The sequence below is a fragment of the Octopus bimaculoides genome, unplaced genomic scaffold, assembly GCF_046866305.1.
Source record: "Octopus bimaculoides isolate indiv1 unplaced genomic scaffold, ASM4686630v1 Z2, whole genome shotgun sequence".
Taxonomy (NCBI): Eukaryota; Metazoa; Mollusca; class Cephalopoda; order Octopoda; family Octopodidae; genus Octopus; species Octopus bimaculoides.
Window position 1 is genome coordinate 17246 of NW_028315422.1, and position 13375 is coordinate 30620.

Genomic DNA, 13375 nt, shown 5'->3' on the forward strand with positions numbered 1-13375 from the left:
AATTACGTACTTACGAACGAACAAACGAACGAAATTACGAACGTACGGATGAATGTACGAACGAACGAACTAAAGAACGAACAAACCGAGCGAAAGGACGAACATTCGAACGAACGATCTTTCGTACGTACGTACGAACGATGGAACGAACGAACGAAAGTACTTACGTACATACTTATGTACGTATGAAAGAACGAACTAACGAACGAATGTATGAACGTTCGCACGCACGTACGAACGAAAGAACGTACCTTATGTCCGTACATACGAACGAAGGGAGGAACGAAGGAAGGAACGAACGTACGTACGTACGAACGAACGAACGAACAAATGAACGTACGTAATTACGTACTTACGAACGAACAAACGAACGAAATTACGAACGTACGTACGTAAGGATGTATGTACGAACGAACGAACTAAAGAACGGACAAACCGAGCGAAAGGACGAACATTCGTACGATCATTCGAACGAACGATCTTTCGTACGTACGTACGAACGATGGAACGAACGAACGAAAGTACTTACGTACATACTTATGTACGTACGAAAGAACAAACTAACGAACGAATGTATGTACGAACGAATTAACGAACGTTCGGACGCACGTACGAACGATCGAACGAAAGAACGTACCTTATGTCCGTACGTACGAACGAAGGAACGAACATACGAACGAACGAATTTACGTACGTATGTACGAACGCCCGAACGAACTGGCGTACGTACTAACGTCTGGACGCAGGAACGAACGTACGTACGAACGAAATAACGAATGAAAGTTCGAACGAAAGAAAGTCCGAACATACGTAGGAACGAACGAACGAACGTACGTCCATACGTAGGTACGTACGAACGAAGGAACGACCGAACGATCGAAGGAATGAACGTACCTTATGTCCATACGTACGAGCGAACGAAAGAATGAACGGACCAACGAAACAACGAACGTACGTACGTAAGAACGAACGGACGAACGAATGAACGATCGAACGAACAAACTCATTTACGTACGAACGAACGAAACAACGAACGAACGATCTAGCGTACAAAAGAACGTACGTACAAACGAACGAACGTACGTAAGTACGTACGAAACAACGAACGAACGTACGTACGTACGAATGAACGAAAGTACGAACGAACTTACGTACGTACGTAGACACGAAATATCGAACGAACGTACGTACGTCCGAACGAACGAATGATCGAACAAACGAACGAACGAACGAACTTACGAACGAATGAACGAACATTTGTACGTACGTACGTCTAGACGCCGGAAAGAACGTACGTAGGTACGAACAAATTAACGAATGAAAGAACGAACGAACGAACGAAGGTTCGTACGTAAGAACGATCGAACGAACGAACGAACGAAAGAAAAAACGTTCGTACATAAGAACGAACGAACGAGTGAAACGAACGACCGAACGAACGAACGAAAGTCCGTCCGTACGTACGAACGAACGTACGTCCATACGTATGCACGAACGAACGAACGAACGATCGAACGAAAGAACGTACCTTATGTCCATACGTACGAACGAACGAAAGAACGAACGAACATACGTACGTATGTACGAACGAACGAACGAATGTACTTACGTACGTACGAACGAACGAAAGAATGAACGAACGAATCAACGAAACAACGAACGTACATTAGTACGTATGTACGTAAGAACGAAAGGACGAACGAATGAACGAACGTACGTAAGTACGAACTTACGAACGTATGGACGATCGAACAAACGAACACACGTACGTACGTACGTACGAACGAACAAATGAACGAACAAAAGAACGAACGAACGGACGGACGAACGTAAGTACATACGAATGAAGGAACGAAAGAACAAACGTACTACGTACGAAGGAAGGAATGAACGAACGAACGAACGAACGAGCGTACATAAGAATAAAAGAACGAAAGAACGTATGTACAAACGAACGAACGAAAGAACGAACTAACGAATGAACGTACGTACATACGTACGTACATACGAACGAACGTACGTACGTACGTACGTACGAACGAACGAATGAACGAACCAACCAACCAACGAACCAAGGAACGAAAAACGAACGAACGAAATTACAAACGAACGAACGAACGAACGTACGTACGAACGAACGAAAGAAAGAACGAAATAACGAACGATAGAACAAACGAGCTAAACGAACAAACGAACAAACGTACTTAAGAACGAACGAACGAAGGAACGAATGTACGTACGGACGGACGAAAGAACGAACGAACGTACGTACATAAGTCCATACGTACGAACGAACAATGGAACAAACGAACAAACGACCGAACGAACGAACGAACGACCGAACGAACGAACGAACGAACGAACGAACGACCGATCGGACGAACGAACGACCGAACGAACGAACGACAGGACGATCATACGTACGTACTTACGAACGAACGAACGTACGTACGTACGTATGTAAGTAGACTCGAAATATCGAACGAAAGTACGTACGTCCGAACGACCGAACGAATGAACGAAGAACGAACGAACGAACGAACTTTCGAACGAATGAATGGAATGAACAAACGAACGTTTATACGTACGCACGTACGTCCGGACGCAGGAACGAACGTACGTACGTAAGAACGAACAAACGAACGTACGTAACGAAGAACGAAAGAAAGAACGAAAAAACGAACGAACGATCGAACGAACGAACGAAAGAATGAAAGTTCGTACTTAAGAACGATCAAACGAATGAACGAACGAGCGAAATGAACGAAAGAACGAACGAACGAACGTGCTTACGTAAGTCCGAACGAACGAACGCACGTCCATACGTACGTACGTACGAATGAAAGAACGAACGTACGTACGTAAATACGAACGAACGAACTTACGTACGTACAAAGGAGCGAAAGAACGCAATGAACGAACGAACGAACGAAAGAACAAACAAGCGAACGTACGTATGTACGTACGTACATACGTACGTCCGGACGCAGGAACGAACGTACGTACGTAAGAACGAACAAACGAACGAACGAACGTACGTAACGAAGAACGAAAGAAAGAACGAAAAAACGAAAGAACGAACGAACGATCGAACGAACGAACGAAAGAATGAAAGTTCGTACTTAAGAACGATCAAACGAATGAACGAACGAGCGAAACGAACGAAAGAACGAACGTACTTAAGAACGAACGAACGAAGGAACGAACGTACGGACGGACGGACGAAAGAACGAACGAACGTACGTACATAAGTCCATACGTACGAACGAACAATGGAACAAACGAACAAACGACCGAACGAACGAACGAACGACCGAACGAACGAACGAACGAACGACCGATCGGACGAACGAACGACCGAACGAACGAACGACAGGACGATCATACGTACGTACTTACGAACGAACGATCGAACGAACGAACGAACGAACGAACGTACGTACGTACGTATGTAAGTAGACTCGAAATATCGAACGAAAGTACGTACGTCCGAACGACCGAACGAATGAACGAAGAACGAACGAACGAACGAACTTTCGAACGAATGAATGGAATGAACAAACGAACGTTTATACGTACGCACGTACGTTCGGACGCAGGAACGAACGTACGTACGTAAGAACGAACAAACGAACGTACGTAACGAAGAACGAAAGAAAGAACGAAAAAAACGAACGAACGATCGAACGAACGAACGAAAGAATGAAAGTTCGTACTTAAGAACGATCAAACGAATGAACGAACGAGCGAAATGAACGAAAGAACGAACGAACGAACGTGCTTACGTAAGTCCGAACGAACGAACGCACGTCCATACGTACGTACGTACGAATGAAAGAACGAACGTACGTACGTAAATACGAACGAACGAACTTACGTACGTACAAAGGAGCGAAAGAACGCAATGAACGAACGAACGAACGAAAGAACAAACAAGCGAACGTACGTATGTACGTATGTACATACGTACGTCCGGACGCAGGAACGAACGTACGTACGTAAGAACGAACAAACGAACGAACGAACGTACGTAACGAAGAACGAAAGAAAGAACGAAAAAACGAAAGAACGAACGAACGATCGAACGAACGAACGAAAGAATGAAAGTTCGTACTTAAGAACGATCAAACGAATGAACGAACGAGCGAAACGAACGAAAGAACGAACGAACGTGCTTACGTAAGTCCGAACGAACGAACGCACGTCCATACGTACGTACGTACGAATGAAAGAACGAACGTACGTACGTAAATACGAACGAACGAACTTACGTACGTACAAAGGAGCGAAAGAACGCAATGAAAGAACGAACGAACGAAAGAACAAACAAGCGAACGTACGATCTTTCGTACGTACGTACGAACGATGGAACTAACGAACGAAAGTACTTACGTACATACTTATGTACGTATGAAAGAACGAACTAACGAACGAATGTATGTACGAACGAATGAACGAACTTCGCACGCACGTACGAACAAAAGAACGTACCTTATGTCCGTACGTACGAACGAAGGGAGAAACGAACGAACGAACGTACGTACGTACGAACGAACGAACGAACAAACCGAGCGAAAGGACGAACATTCGAACGAACGATCTTTCGTACGTACGTACGAACGATGGAACGAACGAACGAAAGTACTTACGTACATACTTATGTACGTATGAAAGAACGAACTAACGAACGAATGTATGTACGAACGAATGAACGAACGTTCGGACGCACGTACGAACGATCGAACGAAAGAACGTACCTTATGTCCGTACGTACGAACGAAGGAACGAACGAACGATAGAACGAACATACGAACGAACGAATTTACGTACGTATGTACGATCGCCCGAATGAACTGGCGTACGTACGTACTAACGAACGAACTTATGTACGTACGTACGTCTGGACGCAGGAACGAAGTACGTACGAACGAAATAACGAATGAAAGTTCGAACGAACGAAAGTCCGAACGTACGTAGGAACGAACGAACGAACGTACGCCCATACGTAGGTACGTACGAACGAAAGAACGAACGAACGAAAGAACGGACGGACCATCGAAACAACGAACGTACGTACGTAAGAACGAACGGACGAACGAATGAACGATCGAACGAACGAACTCATTTACGTTCGTACGAACGAACAAACGAACGAACGATCTAGCGTACAAAAGAACAAAAGAACGTACGTACAAACGAACGAACGTACGTACGAAACAACGAACGTACGTACGTACGAATGAACGAACGAAGGAATGAACGTACGTACGTAAGTACGTATATAAAAATGAACGAACGAACCAACGAAAGGACGAACGAACCAACGAAAGGACGAACGTACGTACGTACGAATGAACGAAAGTACGAACGAAAGTACGTACGTCCGAACGAACGAAGGTTCGTATGTAAGAACGATCGAACGAACGAACGAACGAACGAAAGAACAAACGTTCGTACGTAAGAACGAACGAACGAGTGAAACGAACGACCGAAAGTCCGTACGTACGTACGTACGAACGAACGTACGTACATACGTAAAAATGACCGAAGAAAAGAATGAACGATCGTACGTAGTTACGAACAAACGAACGAACAAATGAACGTACGTAATTACGTACTTACGAACGAACAAACGAACGAAATTACGAACGTACGGATGAATGTACGAACGAACGAACTAAAGAACGAACAAACCGAGCGAAAGGACGAACATTCGAACGAACGATCTTTCGTACGTACGTACGAACGATGGAACGAACGAACGAAAGTACTTACGTACATACTTATGTACGTATGAAAGAACGCCCGAACGAACTGGCGTACGTACGTACTAACGAACGAACTTATGTACGTACGTATGTTCGAACGTACGTAGGAACGAACGAACGAACGTACGTCCATACGTCGGTACGTACGAACGAAGGAACGAACGAACGATCGAACGATCGAACGAAAGAACGTACCTTATGTCCATACGTACGAACGAACGAAAGAACGAACGAACGAGCGTACATAAGAATAAAAGAACGAAAGAACGTACGTACAAACGAACGAACGAATGAAAGAAAGAACGAACTAACGAATGAACGTACGTACATACGTACGTACATACGTACGTACATACGAACGAACGTACGTACGTACGAATGAACGAACGAATGAACGAACCAACCAACCAAAGGACGAACGTACGTATGTAAGTAGACACGAAATATCGAACGAACGTACGTACGTCCGAATGATTGAACGAACGAAAGTACGAACGTTCGTACGTAAGAATGATCACACGAACGAACGAGCTATAATCTGTACGTACGTACGAACGAAAGAACGAACGTCCATACGTACGTAAGGGTGGATGAAAGAACGAACGAACGTACGTACATGAGTCATTAAGTACGAACGAACAAACGAACGTACGAACATACGAACGAACTTACGTACGTACGAAGGAGCGAACGAACAAGATGAACGAACGAAAGTACGAACAAACGAACGTACGTACGTACGAACGAGCGAAGGAACGAACGAATGAATAAACGTACGTACTTACGTACGTATGTACTAACGAACGAACGGAAGAACGAACGTGCGTACGAACGTAAGTATGTACGTACGAACAAACCGAGCGAAAGGACGAACATTCGAACGAACGAAAGGACGAACGTACGTAGGAACATTGGAACGAACGATCTTTCGTACGTACGTACGAACGATGGAGCGAACGAACGAATGAAAGAACGAACAAACGTACGTACAATCGAACGAACGAATGTACGTACGAACGAATGAACGAACGGACCAACGAAACAACGAACGAACGAACGTACGTACGTAAGAGCGAACGATCGAACGAACGAACTCATGTACGTACGTACGAACGAACAAACGAACGAACGAACGGACGAACGAACGTAAGTATATACGAACCAACGAACGAACGTACGAACAAACGAACGAAACAACGAACGAACGAACGATCTAGCGTACAAAGAACGAAAGAACGTACGTACAAACGAACGAACGTACGTATGAAACAACGAACAAACATACGTACGTACGAATGAACGAACGAACGAATGAACGTACGTACGTAAGTACGTATGTAAGAACGAACGAACGAACCAACGAAAGGACGAACGTACGTACGTACGAATGAACGAAAGTACAAACGAACTTACGTACGTACGTAGACACGAAATATCGAACGAACGTACGTACGTCCGAACGGACGAATGATCGAACAAACGAACGAACGAACGAACTTACGAACGAACGAATGAACGAACAAACAAATGAACATTTGTACGTACGTACGTCTAGACACAGGAAAGAACGTACGTACGTACGAACAAATTAACGAATGAAAGAACGAACGAAGGTTCGTATGTAAGAACGAACGAACGAACGAGTGAAACGAACGACCGAACGAACGAACGAAAGTCCGTACGTACGAACGAACGTACGTACGCACGAACGAACGAATGAACGATCGAACGAAAGAACGTACCTTATGACCATACGTACGAACGAACGAACGTACGTATGTATGTATGAACGACCGACCGAACGAACGAACGAATGTACGTACGTACGTACGAACGAATGAACCAACGAACGTACATACGTACGTATGTACGTAAGAATGAAAGGACGAACGAATGAACGAACGTACGTAAGTACGAACTAACGAACGTATGGACGATCGAACAAACGAACACACGTACGTACGTACGTACGAACGAACAAACGAACGAACAAAAGAACGAACGAAAGAACGAACGATTGAACGAACGAGCGTACATAAGAAGAAAAGAACGAAAGAAAGTACGTACAAACGAACGAACGAAAGAACGAACGTACATACGTACGAACGAACGAGCGTACGTACGTACGAATGAACGAACGAATGAACGAACCAACCAACCAAGGAACCAACGAACGAAAGGACGAACGTACGTATGTAAGTAGACATGAAATATCTAACGAACGAACTTACGAACGAATGAACGTACAAACGAATGAACGTTTGTACGTACGTACGTCTGGACGCACGAACGAACGTAGGTGCGTACGGACGAAATAACGAATGAAAGAACGAACGAACGAACGAGCGTTCGCAGGTAAGAACGATCGAACGAACGAAAGTACGAACGTTCGTACGTAAGAATGATCACACGAACGAACGAGCGATAGTCCGTACGTACGTACGAACAAACGAACGTCCATACGTACGAACGAACGTACGTAAGGGTGGATGAAAGAACGAACGAACGTACGTACATGAGTCATTAAGTACGAACGAACAAACGAACGTACGAACATACGAATGAACGAACTTACGTACGTACGAAGGAGCTAACGAACAAGATGAACGAACGAAACAACGAACGAACGTACGAACAAACGTACATAAGTACGAACGTACGAGCAAACGAACGTACGTACGTACGAACGTGCGAAGGAATGAACGAATGAATAAACGTACGTACTTACGTACGTATGTACGAACGAACGAACGGAAGAACAAACGTGCGTATGTACGTACGAACGAACGAACTAAAGAACGAACAAACGATCGACCGAACGAACGAACGAAAGTACGAACGTACGTAGGAACATTGGAACGAACGATCTTTCGTACGTACGTACGAACGATCTTTCGTACGTACGTACGAACGATGGAGCGAACGAACGAATGAAAGAACGAACTAACGAGTGAACGGACGTACTTACGTATGTACGACCGAACGAACGAACGAAAGAACGTACGTAGGTACGTACGTACGTACTTACATAAGTACAAACGAACGAAGATACGTACCTACGTACGTACGGACGAACGAAAGAACGAACGTACATACGAACGAACGAACGAACGTACGTCCATACGTACGAACGAACGAACGAAAGAACAAACGAAAGAACGAGAGTACAAAAGAACGAACGAAGGAGCGTACAGACGAACGAGCTAACGAATGAACGAACGAACGTAAGTACGTACAAACGAACGAATGTATGAACGTACGTACGTACGACCGAACGAACGAATGAACGAACGAACCAACGAAACAATGAACGAACGTACCTGCGTACGTACGTACGTACCTAAGAACGAACGGATGAACGAACGTACGTAAGTACGAACTTACGAACGATCGAACGAACGAACACACGTACTTACCTACGTACGAACGAACAAAAGAACGAATGAAAGGACGAACGAACGTAAGTACATACGAACGAATGAACAAAAGAACGAACTACGTACGTACGAACGAAGGAACGAACGAACGAATGTACGTACGAACGAACGTACGTACGAACGAACGAACGAATGAACGAACCAACCAACGAAACAACGAACGTACATGCGTACGTAAGAACGAAAGGACGAACGAATGAACGAACGTACGTAAGTACGAACTTACGAACGTATGGACGATCGAACAAACGAACACACGTACGTACGTACGTACGTACGTACGAACGAACAAAAGAACGAACGAACGGACGGACGAACGTAAGTACATACGAACGAAAGAACAAACATACTACGTACGAAGGAAGGAACGAACGAAACAACGAACGAACGAAGGAGCGTACAAAAGAACGAAAGAACGTACGTACAAACGAACGAACGAACGAATGAACGTACACAAGTACGTAAGTCTAAACGAACAAAGATACGTACCTGCGTACGAACGAACGAACGAAAGAACGTACGTACGAACAAACGAACGAACGTACGTACGAATGAACGAACGAATGAACGAACCAACCAACCAACGAACGAAAGGACGAACGTACGTAAGTAGACACGAAATATCGAACGAACGTACGTACGTCCGAATGATCGAACGAATGAACGTTTGTACGAACGTACGTCTGGACGCACGAACGAACGTCGGTGCGTACGGAAGAAATAACGAAAGAACGAACGAACGAGCGTTCGCAGGTAAGAACGATCGAACGAACGAAAGTACGAACGTTCGTACGTAAGAATGAACACACGAACGAACGAGCGATAGTCCGTACGTACGAACGAACGCAGGATCGAACGTACGTAAGGGTGGATGAAAGAACGAACGAACGTACGTACATGAGTCATTAAGTACGAAAGAACAAACGAATGTACGAACATACGAACTTACGTACGTACGAAGGAGCGAACGAACAAGATGAACGAACGAACGTACGTACGAAGGAAGGAAGGAACGAATGAATAAACGTACGTACTTACGTACGTATGTACGAACGAACGGAAGAAAGACCGTGCGTACGAACGTAAGTATGCACGTACGAACGAACGAAAGAACGAACAAACGAACGACCGAACGAAAGGACGAACGTACGTAGGAACATTGGAACGAACGATCTTTCGCACGTACGTACGAACGATGGAGCGAACGAACGAATGAAAGAACGAACTAACGAATGAACGGACGTACTGACGTACGTACGACCGAACGAAAGAACGTACGTACGTAAGTACAAACGAACGAAGATACGAACCTACGTACGTACGGACGAACGAGCGATGGAACGAACGAACGAACGTACGTACGTACAAACGAACAAAAGAACGAACGAACGTACTTTATGTCCATACGTACGAACGAACGAACGTACGTATGTACGAACGACCGACCGAACGAACAAACGTACCTACAAACGAACGAACGAATGTACGTACGTAAGAACGAAAGGACGAACGAATGAACGAACGTATGGACGATCGAACAAACGAACACACATACGTACGTACGTACGAACGAACGGACGGACGAACGTAAGTACATGCGAACGAAGGAACGAAAGAACAAACGTACTACGTACGAAGGAAGGAACGAACGAACAAACGAACGAACGATCGTACGAAAGAACGTACGAACGAACGAACGAATGAACGTACGTAAGTATAAACGAACGAAGATACGTATCTGCGTACGTACGTCCGAATGATCGAACGAACGAATGAACGAACGAACTTACGAACGAATGAACGTACAAACGAATGAACGTTTGTACGTACGTACGTCTGGACGCACGAACGAACGTAGGTGCGTACGGACGAAATAACGAATGAACGAGCGTTCGCAGGTAAGAACGATCGAACGAACGTTCGTACGTAAGAATGATCACACGAACGAACGAGCGATAGTCCGTGCGTACGTACGAACAAACGAACGTCCATACGTACGAACGAAGATACGTACGAGCGAACAAAAGAACGATCGAACGAACGAACATACTTTATGTCCATACGTACGAACAAACGAACCAGAGTACAAAAGAACGAACGAACGAGCTAATGAATGAACGAACGAACGTACCTGCGTACGTAAGAACGAACTTACGTAAGTACGAACGAATGAACGATCGAACAAACGCACGCACGTACTTACGTACGTACGAACGAACGTAAGTACATAGGAACGAACGTACGAAACAAGGAACACACGAACGTACGTACTTACGTACGAACGATCGAAGGAACGTACCTTATGCCCGTACGTACAAACGAACGAAAGAACGAACAAACGTACGTACGTATGTAGGAACGACCGAACGAATGTACGTACGAACCTGCGTACGTACGTTAGAACGAACGGATGAACGAACGTACGTAAGTACGAACTTACGAACGAATGAACGATCGAACACACGTATTTACGTACGTACGAACGAACAAACGTAAGTACATACGAACGAAGGAACGAACGTACGTACGAACGAAACAAGGAACAAACGAACGTACGTACTTACGTAAGTACGTACGTACGAACGATCGAAGGAACGTACCTTATGCCCGTACGTATAAACAAACGAAAGAACGAACAAACGTACGTACGTATGTAGGAACGACCGAACGAACGAACGAATGAACGTACGTAAGGATGAATTTAGGAACGAATGAACGATCGAACGAACGAACTCAGAGCACAAAAGAACGAACGAACGAGCGTACAAACGAACGAACGTAAGTACTACGAACGATGAACGAACGTACGTACGAATGAATGAACGAACGAATGAATGATCGTACGTACGTAAAATCGAGAGAAAGAACGAACGAAAGGACGAACGTAGGAACGAACGATGAACGAACGTAATCGGGAAATATCGAACGAAAGTACGTACGTCCGACCGAATGAACGAACTTACGAACAAAAGAATGGACGTTTGTACGTACGTCCGCACGCAGGAACGAACGTACGTACGAACGAAAGAAAGAACGAAATAACGAACGAAGGAACGATCGAACGAACGTACGTAGTATGCACGTAAGAACGAACGTTCTCAATTTTATGAAAATAATCTTAATCTGGACATTTGAAAACTTACCTCTGCAAAGTTTAATTTAAAGAAAATATTATTCAGAAACTAACAAGGAATCAGTCTGGTGTGGGGCACTAAACTACACTTATGGCTCGTATTCTTCCCTTGTGGTCTTCTCTGTCTTTCTACTTGAGGTGATTGTCTATGTAAACTTTACAATATTCTTGTGTATGAAAAACTCATAACTTGTCATTGCATAATATATTTAACGAGTGAAGCAATTAAAAGACAATAAACATGAAATATACTGTGATTACAGGATGCAATATTCAAGAAAGAATAATGTGTAGGGTTGTCAGGAATAGGGGATCTGGTATAGAGGTCCTTACATTATGGAAAGGAAATTGAAAGGAGTGGGAGGTGAATATTGGAAAGAAACAAAACAAAAACAAATCTAAAATATTTGGAAATATTTTAGTCATAATTTCCTTTGCATAAAACACAGGAACATGAAGCAAATATAGAAAACAAGAAACTACAGTTTTTCTTTCTCCCCTGTATGAATATATTTGTGTCTAGATAAGACAATATTCTGAGAGAATGATTTACCACAGACATCACAATGATATGGCTTCTCTCCTGTGTGAATACGATTGTGTCTTGCTAGGTCTCTATTCACAGAGAATGATTTACCACAGATATCACACTGCTATGGTTTTTCTCCCGTATGAACACGAATGTGTTTCTGTAAACCATTATTTTGAAAGAATGATTTACCGCAAATAACACAATGATATGGTTTCTCTCCTGTGTGAATACGATTCTGTCTTGTTAACTCACTATTTTGAGAGAATGATTTCCCACAGATATCACAAGAATACGGTTTCTCTCCAGTATCAGTATGTTTGTGCGCAGTAAGTTGACTTCTTCGAGAGAATGATATGCCACAGATATCACAATGATATGGTTTCTCTCCTGTATGAATACGTTTGTGTGTAGACAAGGTACTACTTTGAGAGAATGATTTACCACAGATATCACAATGATAAAGGCTTCTCTCCCGTATGAATAATTTTGTGTCCAGTTAAGTGAC